Source organism: Sorex fumeus, unplaced genomic scaffold (assembly GCF_029834395.1).
Source record: "Sorex fumeus unplaced genomic scaffold, SorFum_2.1 ptg000063l, whole genome shotgun sequence".
NCBI lineage: Eukaryota > Metazoa > Chordata > Mammalia > Eulipotyphla > Soricidae > Sorex > Sorex fumeus.
In genome coordinates this window covers 4,892,616-4,911,422 of record NW_026606120.1, presented here as the reverse complement: position 1 = coordinate 4,911,422, position 18,807 = coordinate 4,892,616, and the positions used below count along the sequence as shown (strand labels likewise).

Genomic DNA, 18,807 nt, shown 5'->3' with positions numbered 1-18,807 from the left:
TGAGCCCCTCACCACATCCTTCTTGCTCCCATTTCTGTCTCTTTCTTAGTCTTCATGGTGTCCCCGATTCAGGCCTGCTCAGCTAGGACTTGTCCCCAGCAAAAATCTAATATGATTTTCCTTTGAAAGACTTTATAGGGGCTGGTGGGATAGTATAGCAGATAAGGTGCTTGCCTTGCCCCTTGCCAGAAACAGGTTCTATTGTTTGCATCCCAAACGTTACCCTGAGTAGGCATCAGGAGTAATTCCTTAGTACAGTATCACTGGGTGTGACCCCTTGCCCCCCAAAAAGACTTCCTGTTAGTATTAATTTGTTGTTGATGTTGTTCCAGTTGAATTTATTTTCAGGCTTTAACTCTGCAGGAGAGCTATTACAAAGGTAAGGCACTTGCCTTGCATGTGGCCAATACCGGTTTGATCCTTGGCACCACATAGGGTCCCATGAACCTGCCAGGAGTGATTCCTGAGCACTGCCTGGTGTGGCCAAGAGCCAAAAACAAACCAAAATCATCACCACCAACAATAAAGGGGCATTAACTCAAATTCCTCGCACGGCAAACAGATAGGCATAACCTGAATGCACAGAAGCATCTCTGGGGTCCTCAAATACTTGTAAGATTGTAGTGAGATACTGAAATGAAAAACCCTGGAAAATCGCTGAGTCAGCCTCAGCCCTGGACACGACGAGACAGTGTGACAAAGATCAGGTAAGCGAGCAGGTGAGAGGGCAAAGTCCCAGGTCCCAGGTATGGCTCCCAGTCTCTCCAGGGTGGTGCTGGGGGAAGGATTCAGTCCTGGGCATGCCTAGTCTCCCCAGAGTTTCATTCCTCCCTCTTCCGCCTTCTGCCCGGGTACTCGTGACCCATACCCAGTGCTCACACTTCCATTGGGCGACGCTGTCTGGACCAGCCAATCAGCGCCCATCTGACTCTCGGTATAAATTTATGAGGGCTGCAATTGAGTCAGAATCTACAGATGCTCTCACCATGTGGGATCCTCAAACCCTCCTCCTGCTGCTCTTGGGGCCCCTGGCTCTTACCCAGACCCCTGGCTCTTACCCAGCGGGTGAGTGCGGGGTCAGGTGGAAAGTTCGCTGCGGGGAGGGGGGGAAGGGTGGGGACTGCCAGGCATTGATGTTCAGGACCCCCGAGAAGGAGAGAAGAAGTATCTCCGTTCCCTGCCGGATACCCCCCAAATATTCCTCTTTGTTCCCCACAACCTTCAACTCCTCCTGCCGTCCCTCCGCCCCTTTCCCGTCTCCCTCTCCTCTTGCCTCCCTCCCCCCTCCATATCCCTGGATCCGGGGCGCGTTGGGCGTTGGGTCGGGCCAGGTCTCACCCCTTCCCCTCGCCCAGGCCTCCACTCCCTACGGTATTTCCACACTGCCATCTCCCCGCCCGGCCTCGGGGATCCCCGCTTCATCACCGTCGGGTACGTGGACGACACGGAGTTCGTGCGCTTCGACAGCGACTCCGCGAGTCGGAGGATGGAGCCGCGGACGCCGTGGGTGGAGCAGGAGGGACCCGAGTACTGGGAGTGGGAGACGCGAGTCGCCAAACGCAACCAAAGAGCTACCGAGTGGGCCTGAGCAATCTGCGCGGCTACTACAACCAGAGCCAGGCGGGTGAGCGCGGCCCGGCAGGGACGAACCAACACAGGGACTGGCCAGGTCACCCCTAGGCGGGTCCGAGCGTCCCGGAGGCTGAAGGACCTGCCCTGGACGCTTGACCCGTAGGAGCTGCGGGCTTCGCGCCCCGGTTTCGTTTTCAGTTCGAAATTAATCTGTGCGGGGGGGGGGGGGGGGCGGGGGAGGGGTCAGACTCTCACACATACCAGAGCATGTACGGCTGCGACGGGGTCCAACGGGCTCCTCCTGCGCGGGTACCGTCAATGTTCCTATGACGGCGCGGACTACATTGCCCTGAACGAGGACCTGAACTCCTGGACGGCAGCGGCGGGCACGCCTGCTTGGATCACCCAGCGCAAGTGGGAGCTGGGGGGTGCTGAAGAGTATCTCAGAAACTACCTGGAGAACATCTGCGTGCTTTGGCTCCTCAGATACCTGGAGACCGGGAAGGACACGCTGCTGCATGCAGGTACTGAGTACCTGAGTGGTGAGGACTCCTGACCTTCCCTGGGGGTGGAGGTGGGGAGCGACTCCCCTCAAGGAGGAACAGAGTGTCTGAGCAGGCACCTTTTTCAGTCAGGAGAGGGATGGACACGCCTGGTTTCCATGTTCTGTACCAGAGAGACTCGCCCTCCCCTCAGGCCCACCCTGTGTCCACAGGACCATGAAGGACTCCAGGTGTTCCCTGTGGGGGGGGCGGGGGACGGAGACCTTCTCTGAAATAACAAATGTGGGTTCCCTGGGATCCCACAGCCATCTGTGAACTTTCTCGAATCTTAGCTTTGACTCCTGCTTCTCTCAGTCACTCAACCTCCACCCAGGACAGGACCAGAATCAGTGTCTCCTGAGAGATCCTAACCTCCTACCCAAACCCTGTTTGGGAACTTTCCAAGGATAGGATTTTATCCAGTTTCCCCAGCCAAGCTTGTGTCTGGATTTTTGCCTCCTATTTCTTTTTTTTTCCCCTTAGATTTTTATTAGTGAAATACCAAGAGGTACAGTTGTAGGCTTACAAATTTTTGTGCTTGGGTTTCAGTTATACAATGATCGAATACCCATCCCTCCACCAGTGCCCATCATCCACCACCACGGGTCCCAGCATCCCCCCCACCCCCCATCTCCCCCGTCCCACCCTGCCTCTGTGGCAGGTCATTCCCCCTTGTTCTCTCTCTCTTCTTTTGGGTACTGTGTTTTGCAAGAGAGGCATTGAGTGGCAATCATGTTTGGTTTATGAGCTTTGGGATCATGGCCATTAAGCAGTTCGATCAGGAACCAGAGAGGCCATGCCTCCAATTATATAGCTGAGCCGGAGTTGGTTTGTGGGTGTGTATCCCACATACCTAACTTTTAGCCATTTACTTTCTTGGTAAACTTTGCCCCAAGTTTTTAGGGTCTGGCCAAAGGCACAGCAGCAATTTTGGGGTATCTGTACACTCACCTCACAGGTACAGATTGACCTGCTGGTGGCACCATACCCTCTTAATCATGCCTGTATTTATGAAATGCATGTTTTAGTTATTTTTATCTTAGTAAATTTTTTTCCTCTCCTTCTCTTCATTGTTGTTGTCAGTGATGCTGTGATGACCAGAGGCTGTGCACATGCATGACTGGTGCGTGCACATTTCTAGCTATGACACTCACCTTGAGGCTGGTGGTGGGACTTTCTCAAGTGCTTGCTGGGGGTTGGGGCGTACTCCCAGTTGAGACACAAATTATGCTTGTGGTGTCACTGGAGTCACTGTGGTGCCCACCACATGCCCACTAGCGGCCACAGCTCCTGGTCATGGTATCCAATATGCCTCAATCCTGACACCATCTGCTAGAGATAAAAAGACTTCATCCATGAGACTCTGCCACTCTGTCTTAGATGCAAATCTCAAGTCCAGATTGTTTTCTGAGCTTACACCCAATCAGGAATAAATCTGATTGCTACAGTTACTTCCTCAAGTTCAATTTTCTAGAGTGATTCACAGAATTCAAGGAAATATTTATACTTACCAGGTTGTAATGGCATGATAAAGAGTACAAATGTGGATCCTGATAAGGAGATAGAAGTGATAAACCGCAGAAGCAAAGGAGCTTCTGTTACCACAGAATTGGGTTTTATCACCATCCAGTGTATGGATCACTAACTGGAAACACTCTGAACTTGATGCTAATGGAATGGAGTTCAGTTCTAAATTTTCAAGAGTGGAGTTGGGGGCAGTGCACATTATTCTGTTGCTTTGATTTCCAGTGACCGGTTCTAGTCAGGAATCCATCCAGTGTTGCCTCGTTAGAATAAAAATTCTCCTATTCCCCTCCCATCAACAAATTCATAAAGTATCAAGAGCCCTGTGTCAGGAACTACAGGAAAAGGCCAAATATTAAAACTGAATATGTGTCACAAGCAGCTCTCTGGCACGTCCATGGCTCCAGAGGCAAAAGGACTTAATCCAGAGCCCGGAAGCTTGCAGCAGAAAGGTGCATGGACCATGCGTTAAACTACGGTGCCATGCCTCCCCAGGAGGAAAAGGGTGTTGCTCCCTTCCGCCTTTTTGCCCCACGGCAGCAAGGTGGCCACCACCTCAGAGCTTATTGGAAAGCCAGGTATGAGTGGGCGGTGACAGGGCAACTGCTGTCTCATGGGAAGGAGGGCAGTACCGGCTCGTCCTTCACGCCCTACCGAGGTCACAAGTTGCCCCCCACAAGTGGCTCTCTGGTACAGCCATGGCTCCAGAGGCAAAAGGACTTAGTCCAGAGCCCGGAAGCTTGCAGCAGAAAGGTGCATGGACCATGCGTTAAACTACGGTGCCATGCCTCCCCAGGAGGGAAAGGGTGTTGCTCCCTTCCGCCTTTTTGCCCCACGGCAGCAAGGTGGCCACCACCTCAGAGCTTATTGGAAAACCAGGTATAAGTGGGCGATGATGGGGCAACTGCAGTCTCATGGGAAGGGGGGCAGTACCAGCACATCCTTCACGCCCTACTGAGGTCACAAGTTACCCCCCACGAGTGGCTCTCTGGCACTGCCATAACACCAGACACACAGAAACCAATCTCGTAATTATCTGGCTCTTTGCAGAAATCCAAAATCGTGGCTGCATGACATTATATGATTCTCATAACCAGCTATAGAAGACAAAATATTTCACAATGCCTTTTCAGCAATTATGATTGTTTGGGAGGAAATTCTAAACAATAATCGTGCATCTTTTGTAGAAATAATGAATGTAATCAATGTAGAGAAGAGTTAAGTAGAAATCATCTGCCTCACAGGCATCTGGAGGGGTGGGAGGGGGATTATACTGGGGTTCTTGGTGATGAAAAATGAGTACTGGTGAAGGGAAAGGTGTTTGATCATTGTATGACCGAGACTTAAACCTGAAACCTTAGTAATTTTTCCCACAGTGATTCAATAAATAAATATAAAAATAAAAAAATAAAAATTAAAGTGGAGTTCATGCCCAATTCAATCAGCTAATCAGTGGCTGAATAAATAGCAGTACTCCTACAAAAAAATTAATGATTAAGATTTTGTGGTTTACAATATTTTTAACAAAGTTTTGTCATGTACATGTTGTTTGATCACACTTGAAGCCAGTACTCCAAAGGTGGAAACTTGTCCCCATTTCTCAGTCTGACCAGCCTGTTCCTGCTTGTTAAAAATGGGTCAAGAAAGTGCTTTTGTTAATATAAAGCCGTCAAACTAAATTCTGGAGAAGTTTTTGTGAGCCTAAGTTGGTCAAATGTCTAGGCAAAATCACCATGTTTTGCAGCCACACACTGATAAACTTTAAAACATTTTAGAACCAAATCCAGGGGCGTGAGAGTCGCTTTCAAATTTTCCTTACCCATGAGTAAAATGACACAGACTAACACAGACACCATCAATACAAGACTTTACACCACAAACCATCCTCTGGTGGGAAGAAGAGAGGTCACAAAAGACAATTCAAGAGTGTTCAAGAGAAAAGAAGAACCAAAAAACCTAACTCTTCCCCATCTTGAGGAAGACAGTGGACAGTAGGGGTGTTCCCCTAATATCCCGGTCTCTACAAGCTGTACTGTGTCCAGATTCTGTACTATTAAAGTGACCAATGGACCCCAAACAGACTGACAGAATCACCTTTAGAGGCTTTCCACAACTCTCTCTCTCCACTCATGGGCTGTTATTCAATCCCAGAAAAGCTCCCAAATGTCTGTGATTCTAACACAAGACATCTGTAAGGAATTCAAAGATTTTATTAAAGAGAGCTGTTACAGACTGAGAGAGAAAGAGAGAGAAGTTATTAAAGACTGAGAGAGAAGGAAGGGAGGGAGTGAGGGAGGGCGGGAGGGAGGGAGGGAGGGAGACAGAAAGAGAGAGAGAGAGAAAAAGAGAGAGAGAGTTACAGACTGACCAGTCAGGGTCATACCCCATAGAGAAACAGTCGGCGTGTGACCCCCTCCAAATATGGGAAAAGGTTTAAGCACCCTAAAACCACATTGCTCTTTCTCCCTAACTGACATGTAAGCTGATTGGTTAGTGCCACCTGTAGGTGCCCCTTTGCTCTATTCTTTCCATGTCTGGTCAACCACTAGATTACTGATTGGCTGGCACTCTCTGCAAGCACTGTAAATTTTGTTCGTTCTGTTTCCTTTCCCAAGATGTGGTCTCTGGTTCATACCCAATTCTGCTGCCGGTTACATAATCATACAGAATAGCAAGATGCCTACTAAGAACTAAAATGGCTACACTTTGGTTCATGCCAAAAATGGCTGTACTTCGGTTCTAACAATACTATTCACCATGTCCTTCTGTTACTTTTATGTTAATTAAGTCAATTCTCTCCATTCCCCAACCAACTCTAAACGCATACACATTTTCCTTGTCCTCTTTCCCATACAGTTTCTTTGAAGGAATTTCTATGAATTTCTATGTAAACTTATTTACTTGTTTTGCAGTGCCATGATGGACTCTTGCCTCAGTACACAGAAGGTACATGGTCTACTGCTGAGCTTTATCCCTGACCTCACAGAACTAGCTTAGCTTTTCAGTTTAGAAGAGGAGGCTAGATTGAATGTCTGGGATATTGCTCAGTGTAGACATTTTGGGGCCTGGGAATGTTGCTCAGTGTAGGCTGCCTGCCCTGTAGATATGAGAGCATGAGTTTGACCCCTGGAACCATCTCACATGCCTTGTGTGATTCTGATGACACCGTCTTGTGTGATTCCAGACCACAAAAAAGCCAGGGTTCTGTCTCTGACACAATACCTAGTGTGCAGGAACTCCATAACTAAATTATAGTATCTCCCCAAGGACCACAACTAAAAAGCATGTGAGCACATCAAACAAGTGTATGATCCCAGCAAGCACCTCAACCGAGTGTATGAGCAGTAGTAAAGGCACCAACAGCAGTGACAACAAAGGAAAGGAAAGGTTCAGAAAAAAATCCTCAATAAAAGATCTTTTAAACCACCTAGTTAAAATCATCAGACCTTACAAGATAGTGAACAATTCCCAGGGACCAGTAAGATACCTTAGCATAAAGGCCTGGGGAGCAGGCTGTGTGTGCAGGAAGTCCAGGCTCACCCAGACTGCGAGGTCCTCCGTGGGAGCATTCCCCCAAGTACAGAGGCTGGTGCAGCCCCCAAGCACAGAAGGCTGTAAATACCCACCCCACAAATGTGTAGACAGGAATAAAGGGAGAGATTCTACATGAGCTTGACAGATAACACCATCCAGATAATGAGATATGGGGGGAAGGTCTATGAGTCCTTAGTAACAGTTATTGCACGCCACATCTGTGGATACTTTGTCACTTTTTCCTCTAGTCTGTTACCTGTCCTCTCCTGCTGCCCCATGTGGGTCTCTAAGCTCAGCAGAGTCCAGCCCTGCTCTCCCACATACCATTTTCCTGTCAGTTCACTCTCCCACTTCTTGAGAACTGAGTCCCACTTCCTCCTCCCTGTGCCAATCAGTAAGCTCCTTCCCTATCCCCATACTCAGCAGATGCGTTCATTTCACTTTGTATTTACTTTTTTGGTTTTGAGGCTTCACCTGGCTGTGCTTAAGGATTAGTCCAGTCACTGCTCAGGTGACTACATAGAGTGTCAGAGATAAAACCATGGTAAATAGTATGCAAGGTAAGCCCCTTACCCACTATCCCTATAGCACATTTATTTATTTAGTTATCTGGTCCCTATAGCACTTTTACCCAGAATAAACAGGGTTTCAGAAGAGAACAGTTTCATCATCTTCCCACTCTCCACATCAGGACCTGGATGCTCTTTTGCCCCAGTGAGGGGCAGGACAGCAATGGTCCTGCTCTGTCTAAAGTCCCCCTCTGCTTGCACAGGACTGGGGCCTGAAAAAGATGCTAAATAAGTCTAAATAAAAGCTTCTAAGATATCCCAATATCAGTCCCATGTCTTCTACTTGCTGTCACAAGTCTCCCATACTGGGTTCCCGGATGAAGCCTAGGGTTCACCCATGGGAGCCTGGATCTCGGTGACCATGTCAACCCTTTAATTCTCCTCAACATCAGCAGTTTTGAGTTCATATCTCATTTTCCAAACTGATGTTTTATTTTTATCAAATAAAAAATGTAGATTCAAAAGTCCAATACTTCTACAAGTTTGAGGTCCCCAATATTCATGTACCCTATTTCCTGAGACAAACAATGTTTTCCCTTTAAGTGACTCTCTCATTGTTATTCAAGCTGACTGTTCACAATTATCTGTCACAATTGTTAAAAATATTATTCCTTTGTAAATCTACAACTGTACCTCATGGTGTTTCACTAATAAAAAAAGGGGGAAAAAAAAAGATCCCCTTTGAAGAAGTTCGGGGTCTTGCCTAACGGCTTGACCCTGGCTAGCCAGCTCAATAAACTACCTGCTTGCTGATTGTAAAAAAAAAAAATATTATTCCTATGTATTTGTACAAAGTTTAATTTTCTTTCCAGATACATCAAACAGCACAATAGATTAAAAGCAGGAGAAAAAAAATCCAGCTATTTTCTCATGAGACAGAGAAGATAACACTTGAAAAATGTAAAAGGTAAAGGATGTACTCTTTCACAGCACCATTTATTGTTGGAAACATTTTTCCCCTTTTCCTTCTAATGGGGGGGAGACTCCAAAGCAGTGCTCAGGAGGTCTCTGAGAGAGCTTCAGTGCCACACCTGGAGTTGCTCTGAGGACCATGCAGTGTCAGATTGAATTTGGTTCCGTGTACCAATTAAGCCTCGGAATAATTTCTATTTTTTGAAACTTATTTAAGCACCATGATTTACAAAGTTTTTCATCATACAGTTGTTTCAATATAGTTGTTTCAAAACAGTTGTTTAACACAAATTCTACCACCAGTGTAACCTTCTTTCCACCAAAGTCCCCAGTTTCCCACTCACCCCTTAAGCATGCCCACGTAGCAGCACAAAATAGTTTCTTTCATATTTCTTGTTATAACACATGCTAAAACATAAAAGTATTCCTGCATAGTAATTCCCTTTGAATTGACAGTTTTACTGAGGTGAATGGTATGGCACATACGTGCTAGCTCTTGGAGGTGCACAGGCATGCTGGCTCTCTGAGGTTGCACTCATGCTCTGGCACTCTGAGTTTGCACATGTTAACCATGAAGTCAGCACACTTGGCTGCACTGCTCATTATTTTGGTTGCACACACTGGCATTTCCCCTTCCCCAAGTCTGCCCCCTTAGCAGGAAACAAATACTTGGCTTTATATTGCTTTTCAAAACAAGGAATTCTCAGAAAACTGGTCAATAGAAGTCAATATATGATCATTGTTCTTTCTCACCAGGTAGGGCATTTGCTTTGCAGGCGGCTGACTCAGGTTCGATTCCTCCATTGTGGGCTTCTGTGCAACTTTCCCAATTCTGCTGTGTTCCTACTGGGCTGTCATTACTATGAAGTTTGGAGGAGTCACTCCAGGAGCTGGGACCATTTAGTGACTTGGAAGCTTTGTAAAGTTCAGTTGTGGAGCTGGGTCATTTCTATGCCTGAAAATTTTGAGTGTGCGTGGGGGCTGCTGGGCATGGGAGGGTGACCGGGGTGTTTGGAGGAATTTGTTCACCCCCATTCTGAGGAGACCCCCAGAGCTCAACCTTGACTTGTCTGCATGGAAGATTTAGCAGCTTGGAATTCTTTTCAAGATTACTTGAAGAACTGGTCCATTTCCATGCTAGAAAAATAAAACTGTTGGGGACTAGATAAATAAATAAGGAGATGGACAAGATAGGTCCTTAAGAGAACTTTTCAACCAGTAATGCTGGTGCTAGAGGCAGATTGTTGCTCCAGAGGAGGCAGGGTACCTATATCTGCTCTATCTCTGCTTCCTCTTCTAAAAGAAACTTCGAGAAAGCCCATTACAAAGATGTTTGTTCCCATAAACTTAAGACCCTTGGGACTTGGGACTTTGCCCTGCCCCCTTGCTCCTTCATCTGATCTCTGTCACACTGTCTCACCATGTCCAGGGCTGAAGACTAAATCAGTGATTTCCTGTGGTTTTCATTTCAGGATCTAGCTATAGTCTCCCCCCCCCCTTTTTTTTTATAATTTTATTTATTGAATCACCATGAGAGCAGTTGCAAAGCTTTCGGGTTTAAGTCTTGGTCATACAATGAAACACCCGCACCTTCACCAGTGCCCATTTTCCACCACCAAAAGCCCCAGTATACCCACCATTCCACACCCTCCCCCTACCTGTGGGGCAGATGATTTCTACATTACTCTCTCTCTACTTTGATTACATTCAATATTTCGACAACAGACCCACCATTGTTATTTGGGATTTTACCTCAACACTCAGATCTGCCGAAAAGGAAACAGTAGACAATTTGTTTTCTATTGCTGGTTATAAATAACATATGATTTTGAAATTCCGAAATTTTAACAATTAAGTCTGGAGGGATTTCTGCCAAAACCTGCTGGGTTCCGAGATTTGTTCCTGAATATCTGGGATCATGTCCATTAAGCAGCTTGATCAGGAGCCAGAGAGGCCACCTGTGGGCGGTGGGCAACTCGAGGTCTCATTGGGGCAGGGAGGAAAGGGCCAGCTCCACCCCCATCCCATGAGGCCCTGCATGTCTTGTCATGGTGGGGCCAAGCCTGACTGTCCCATGGACTCTGGTAGATGGTGGCCACTGAGCCGCCAAGAGGGAACAGGCAGTGGGACAATACCCTTTCCCCCTAGGGATGGTCCGGTGCCACTAGACCATTGAGGGGACCGGACACCTTTCTGCCAAAAGCCGCTGAATTCCGAGATTTGTCTCTGAGTCTCTGGGATCATGGCCATTAAGCAGTTCAATTGGGAACCAGAGAGGCCTTGCCTCCAATTATATAGCGGAGCCATAAGTGGTTTGTGGGTGTGTCTCCCACATACCTAACTTTTGGCCATTTACTTTCTTGGTAAACTTTGCCCCGAGTTTTTAGAGTCTGACCAAAGGCACAGCAGCAATTTTGGGGTATCTGGAAATCTGAAGCCGCCATCAGGCTGCTGATGCACTCGCCTCACAGGCACAGATTGACCTCCAGGGGGCACCATAAACCCATCTAGCTACAGTCCTACAAGTGAGTGAGATCCCAGAGACACCTCTGGATGTGTAAAAGTCTATCTTGCATAGATGAAAGTGGTTAGGCATTTTTCCAAAGAATGTTGTCCTCCTGATGATTATAGATTCTAAGCAATAAATATTAATCATGGAGGACAGTTGGGGCTCTCAGTCCACCAGGTTATTAGCTCCCTGCCACCATACCTTAACTCTCCTATTTCTCTTTTCTTAATCCTCCTGAAGTCACTAGTTCAGACCTGCTTAGTCAGGGTTGGTCCCTGGAAAAATCCTATCTTTTTTTTCTAAAAAAGACTTTTTTTTCTTGCTTTTTGGGTCATGCCCGTCGATGCACAGGGGTTATTCCTGGCTCTGCACTCAGGAGTTACTCCTGGTGGTACTCAGGGGACCATATGGGATGCTGGGAATCAAACACGGGTCGGCCACGTGCAAGGCAAACGCCCTACCCACTGTGCTATCGCTCCAGCCCCTAAAGGAGACTTTCTGATTGCTAGAGAGATAGTATAGCAGATAAGGTGCTTGCCTTGCATGTGCCTGAAATGAGTTCTATTGCCTGCATCCAAAATGTTCCCCTGAGCACTGTCAGAAGTAATTGCTGAGTGCAGAGCCAGTGAGCATCACTGGGTGTGACCCCTTTCCCCCAAAAAGAAGTCTCCCTGTTCACATTAATTTGTTGTTATTATTCCAGTTGGAGTAATTTTAAGTCTTTAACTCTGCAAGAGATATAGTAGAGAAGGTAAAGTGCTTGGCTTGCATGTGGTCAACTCGGGTTTGATCCCTAGTACCATATGTGGTCTCACGAACCTGCCAGGAGAGACCCCTGAGCACAGAGCCAGGAATAACTCCTGAGCACCCCCGGGTATGCCTAAAAGCCCAAAACAAAACCAACAATAATGTGTCTTTTACTCAGATTCCTGGCACCAACACTGACAGGCATAACCCACACGCACAGAAGCATCTCTGGGGTCCTCACTAACTTGTAAGACTGTAGCTAGATCCTGAAATGAAAAACCATAGAAAATCACTGATTGAGTCTCAGCCCTGGACAGGAGGAGACAGTGTGACAAAGATCAGTTGCATGAGCAGCACGAGAGGGTGAAGTCTCAAGTCCCAGGTGTGGCTCCCAGTGTCTTGATCCCCAAGGAGGTGTTGGGGGCGGGAACTGAGGGCTGTGATTCCTGGTCTCCCCAGAGTTTCGCTTCTCCCTCTATGTCAGTGCCTCCTGCACAGATACTAGTGAAGCGTCACAAATCTTCACTCCCATTGAGCGACACTGTGTAGAGAAGTCAATCAGCGTCTGCTTGGTCTGCTTGGCTCCAGGTGGGGCCCTTCAAGGAGTCAGACTCCCTGGTTCCCACCACATGTGGGAGCTGCGAACCCTTCTGCTGCTGCTCTTGTGGGGCCTGGCCCTGACCCAGACCCGGGCGGGTGACTGCTGGTAGGAGGGGAGTTCGTTACGAGGAGGAGGGTGGGGACTGCGTCTGTAAGTCTCCCGCTTCTCGGTCCCTCTCCCCCTTTCCCGTTTCTCTTCCCCCTATCACCCTGGCCCCGGGGCGTGCGGGACGGCGGGCCGGGCCCGGTCTCACCCCTTCCGCTCCCCCAGGTCCCCACTCCCTGCGGTATTTCTACACCACCATGTCCCTGCCCAAACGCGGGGAGCCCCGCTTCATCACGGTCGGCTACGTGGACAACACGAGTTCTTGCGCTTAGACAGCGACTCGAAGTCAGAGCCACTCCAGCTAGTGGGAGGATGGAGCCGCGGGCGCTGTGGGCGGAGCAGGAGGGACCTGAACTGGGATGGGCAGACGCGGAGCCTGAGCAACCTGCGCTGCTACCACAACCAGAGCGAGCAGGGATGGGACGGGTCGCCACGAGGCGGGTCCGAGCGTCCCCGAGGCTGAGGGACCAGCCCCGGATCCTTGACCAAGAGGACCGGGGGACCGCCGCCGCCGGGTTTTTTTCTCGGTTCGGGGTTAATCTGTGCGGGGCGGGGTCAGACTCTCACACCCTGCAGCTGATGTACTGCTGCGATGTGGGATACGACGAACTCCTCCTGCGCAGGTACAGCCAATACTCCTACTCCTACTACATCGCCCTGAAGGAGGACCTGCGCTCCTGGATGGCGGGCAGCGGGGGGGGGGGGGGGGGGGGGGGGCATGCAGGCTTGGCAAACCCAATGCAAGTGGGAGCAGGCAGGTGTAGCTGATCATTACAGGTACTACCTGGAGGGGGAGTGCGTGCGTGCAGTGGCTCTGCAGATACCTGCAGGACAGGAAGGACACTCTCTTGTGAGCAGGTACTGAGTCCCCAGTGGTGAGGACCCCCGACTTTCCCTGGGGGTGGGGTATGGCGACTCCCCACAAGGGGAAAGATAGCTGGGTTCATTGTCAGAACAGCACCCCTTCAGTCAGGAGAGGGACAAACCCGCCTGGTTTCCATGTTCTGTTCCAGAGAGACTCGCCCTTCACTCAGGCCCACCCTGCGGACACGCGACACATTATAAGACATTAAATACCCATCTTCCGGAATTGCCCTACCATATTTGATAGGGTTCAAATATGGTAACACCTACAAGGGCGATTAGAGGTCTCCCCAAAAGCCTCTATCCCTCTTGGAAAGCCTGGCAAGCTACCGAGAGTATTCCGCCCGCAAGGCAGAGCCTCGCAAGCTATCCGTTGTGTATTCGATATGCCAAAACCAGTAATTACAATGGGTTTCATTCCCCTGACCCTGAAGTCTTCACCAATATGGCAGCATTGAGAAGGATGAGAAAGGAGAGGCCGATAAAATCTCAAGGCCGAACTAGGCTGCCACAATGAAGGAATACAAAAATGATTGTCTGTACTTTAAGTGCACGTATGCTAGCATCAGATGCAGCCATCAAGGACCTGATAGTACAAGCACGAAAGATCAAGTACGACATCATTGGTCTGACTGAGACAAGGCACCAATCTCATCATGCTGTTTTCGACACTGGAGAAGAATGGTTCCTCGGAACATGCGATAAAAGAGGTGTCGGAGGCGTCGGTGTCCTTGTCAACAAAAACTTGGCCATGAGCATTGATTCATTCGAATGCCTAACAACCTGAATCGGATGTTTACATTTGAATAGATGTGGCTCACTGCTGGCAGTTTCTATCTTCGTTGTCTACACACCAACATCTAATTATGATGAAGGAGAAATTGAGAAGTTCTACATGGAGCTGGAGAAGTTCTATAAAGAAGACCACACCTTCTACAAGATCATTGTGGGTGATTTTAATGCCAAGATAGGACTGAGAAGATCAGCCAAAGAACTTCACATTGGGACCCATGGCCTAGAATGGAACGAACAGGGTGAGAGACTGTCTGAGTTCATCATGTCAACCAAGACCATCCATGGTAACTCACAGTTCCAGAAGGCCGAATCTAAATGTTGGACATGGGAGTGTCCTGGTGGAAGATTCCACAACGAAATAGACCACATCATATTCAATCGACGATTTTGCCTGACTGATGTCGCTGTTGTCCCAAAATTCCAAATGGGATTGGACCACCGTCTCCTTTGTGCAAAATTCTACTTTACAGAGCAGGGAGAAAGGGCTGCAAAGTTTAAAAAGAGAACTCCCAGAACGACCACCAACTGGGAGCTCTTTGGCACTATTGCGGCAACATGGGAAGATGCCACTGTTGACAACATTGACGAGGAATACGATCGACTGGTTCAGCACCTCCATGAATGTGCGAGGAACGCCAAGAGAGAGGTAGCCACAAAAAAAGCTTGTCTTCGAAAACTCTTGAGCTTATTCGCCAACGTGGTTTGGTGCATGCCTCAGGCAACCGCAAGCGAACGTCCAAGCTCGCAAAGTAGTGCAGAGATGCGATCAAGGAAGACCTCAAAGAGAGAAGAGCAGAAGTGCTGGTAGATGCGGCAGAAGCCGGGAAAAGTATTCATAACACCCACCATTTCGTCAGTAAAGAAATGAACAGCACCCGGCCCAGTCAAGGTCAGACCTGAACACCTGAAGAACCTGCTGTCAGTACTCATCAATATGCTGGCTCGGCTCTTCACATGCTACCTGTCTGAAGGCAAGGTTCCGTCCCAATGGAAAACCAGCAGCACTGTACTGCTGTACAAGAAGGGAGACATCCACGACATTGGTAACTATCATCCAATCTGCCTATTGTCTGACATCTACAAGTTGTTCACTCGAGTCATCCTGAATAGGATTGGCAGAACACTAGATGAAGGACAACCATGCGAGCAAGCCGGGTTCCGCAAAGGATTCAGCACCATCAACCATATCCACATGATAACCAAGCTCATTGAGGTTTCTTGGGAGTTCAAGATGCCGCTCTGTCTAATGTTCATTGATTTAAAGAAGGCCTTTGATTCTGTTGAGACAGAAGTGGTCATTGAAGCCCTAGCCAATCAGGGCATTCAAGCCCAATACATCAGGATCCTCCGTGAGCTGTATTGCGGATTCACTACCAGGATCTCACCATTCTACAAAGAAGTACTCATTGATGTCAAGAGAGGGGTTCAGCAAGGTGATACCATTTCACCGAAACTCTTCAGTGCCACCCTCGAGAACATCATGCGATGACTGGAATGGGAAGGAATGGGAGTGAAGATAGACGGTCGGCAACTACACCACCTCTGCTTTGCTGATGACATTGTTTTAATAACACTAAACATTAACCAAGCGGCACAAAAGCTGGCCGACTTCGACCGTGAGTGTGGAAAGGTAGGACTACAGCTGAATCTTACGAAGACAATGTTTATGAGAAACAGCCTCGTTCCTGATGCCCCATTCGCTCTCAATGGAACAACCATCTCCAAATGCAACAGCTATGTGTACCTAGGTCGAGAAATCAACATGACAAACGACCTGGCACCCGAGCTATGCAGGAGGAAGAGAGCGGCTTGGAACACCTTCAAGAGCGTCGAAGAAATAGCTAAGAGGACGAAGAACCTCCGGCTCCAGGCACATCTCTTTGATTCCACTGTTCTTCCTGCATTAACATATGCCTCAGAGACCTGGGCCCTACGCAAACAGGATGAGAACGCTATTCAGGTCTCCCAAAGAGGAATTGAAAGAGCTATACTTGGAATATCACGTTTCACTCAAATGAGAGAAAGAATTCGGAGTTCTGACCTCCGTCGACGATCAAGAATCAGGGACGCTGTCTCATTTGCCAAGGTGTCAAAAATCAGAAGGGTTGGTCATGTAATGAGATTTAAAGATGACTGCTGGACTAGAGCTGTTACTGACTGGATTCCACCGGATGTCAAAAGACCGCGTGGCCGCCCACCTACCATATGGTCAGACTTCTTCATCAAGATCATGAACGATCAGTTTGAAGCTCTTCGTATTCCTAGAACGAACAGACACCATTGGGCTACACTAGCACGCGACAGGGATGAATGGAGACGTTACTGGCGCCCGCTCGAGCAAATCGATGATTAATGGGAAGTCAAGTGATCAAATGATCAAGTGATCAAGTTCCAGAGGAACTCGCCCTTCCCTCAGGCCCACCCTGTGTCCACAGGACCTTGAAGGCCTCCAATGTGCATGAAGAAGGGGAGACCCTCTCTACAATAACAAATATGACTTCGCAGTCATCTTTGAGCTTACTCAGATCTTAGCTCTGACTCCTCCATCTCTCAGTAACTCACCCTCCACCCAGGGCAGGACCACAGTCAGTGTGTCCTGAGAGACCCTAACCGCCTACCGACACTCTAGTCTAGAATTTTCCAATAATAGGATTTTATCCCAGTCTCCTGAGTCAGGAGACTTGTGTTGGATGTTTGCCTCCTGTTCCAAACCAATTATTCTATTTATCCTCAACCTTAAAGCGACCCACAGTGTGAGTTTTCTCATTCTTTCTCCTCAGAACCACCCAGAACACACATAACCAACCACCCCTTCTCTGACCATGAAGTCACTTTGAGGTGCTGGGCCCTAGGCTTCTACCCTGCCGAGATCACCCTGACCCGGCAGCGTGATGGGGAAGACCTGACCCAGGACACAGAGCTGGTGGATACCAGGCCTTCAGGAGATGGAATTTTCCAGAAGTGGGCGGCTGTGGTGGTGCCTTCTGGAGAGGAGCAGAGATACACTTGCTGTGTGCAGCACCAGGGGCTGCCAGAACCTGTCACCCTGAGATGGGGTAAGGATGGGGATGGGCAGAGTCTGCTCTCCAGAAGGGGAATCAGGAGAGATGCCCTTCTGGAGAACTGTGAAGGATCTGGGCCAATGCTGGGAATCATGCCCTCTCCTTCCTTCCTTATCAGAGCCCCATCTGCATTTGGCACCCTCACTGTGAGCATCACTCTTGGTGTGATTACCCCCTTAGCTGCGATCGCTAGATGTATGGGAGAACCTATGATCTACAGGTAGAAGTGTTCAGGTAGGATTGAGGTGGTCTGAGCTTTCTTGCCCCACTTTGGAGGTATCCTGTCTTTTATTAGTTTTCCTGCCTCATTAGTGGGAGCACCACCCGCCCCTGTGCGGTTGCTCACCCTTCCCCTGTGTGTGCCGCTTCAGGTTTGCTCATGAAAGGACATTTTCACCTCCATAAGCTGGGGATGAACCTGGTTGCCAGGGTCCCAGGTCACAGGGACTGTCCTTGCTGAGCACAGACCGCTAGGAGGGGCTGGTTGTTCCATGAGCGTCTCCTTATCACATGTTTCCTGGTCCTGCCCTCAGTCTTCAGATTTCTGATGCTTCCCTGGGGTCGGGTCCTAGAGAGCTACTCTGTGGCCTCAGGACCCAGTGCTCTCCCCAACCTTCACTGGTTGGTTCCTTACCAAGGTGAGAAAGGAGGAAAGTACACTCAGACTGCAAGTAAGTGTGGGCAGGGCTGGGACCTTGGAGCTCTGGATAGAGACTAGAGCCCACCTAATTCCCCCTCTAGTTCCATCCTCTGGGGCTCTGACCTTGTCCTGTTTGTTCCTCCCAGACAGTGACAGTTCCCAGGACTATGGTGAGTCTCTCATGAACACTTAAAATGAGGGTTTGGGCAGAGGGGACGGGATTGGGTTTGGGGGTTCTTTGAGAGGGATTCTGGGAGTTTTCTCAAGATGTCACCACTTCTGTGAATCACCTGAGTCTCTTCATTCTTTTCTCTCACAGTGTAAGACAGCTTCCCTGCTGGGTTTCCTCATATCCAATGTTGTGACTCAAAAACTTCTTATTCTCTTTGCTCCCTGGGACCTGAGTGTGTCTTTTGTCTTGTCACATACTGTGAGGGGGGAGACTGGCCTACCCCTGCCCACCAGGCCCTCCCCACACTGACCTTATTCTCTGGGCTGTGTCAGCAGAGATGCAACTTGGCCATCTCTATCTGTGTTAGCTTCTTGTTTTCCTGAATAATGTTTCTCTATGAGTAAAAGAGAATGTGCCTGCCACAGAGGCGGGGGGGGGGGGGGGGTGGAGGGAGGGATACTGGGAACATGGAACATTGGTGGTGGAGAATGGGCACTGATGTAGGGATGGGTACTCGATCATTGAATGACTGGAATGTAATCACAAAAGTTTGTAAGTCTGTAACTGTGTCTCACGGTGATTTCTAAAAAATAAAAATAAATAAATGTAATGTTTCTTTTTTATTGAAAGAAGCGTCTTATTTGCACTTTTCTAATACC

General features: G+C 48.6%; 1 pseudogene; it reads left to right on the top strand.

The window, feature by feature from the left end:
• The first annotated feature begins 944 nt into the window (after positions 1–944).
• Positions 945–18,300, top strand: LOC130036046 (class I histocompatibility antigen, Gogo-B*0201 alpha chain-like; annotated as a pseudogene).
• Positions 18,301–18,807: the final 507 nt, after the last annotated feature.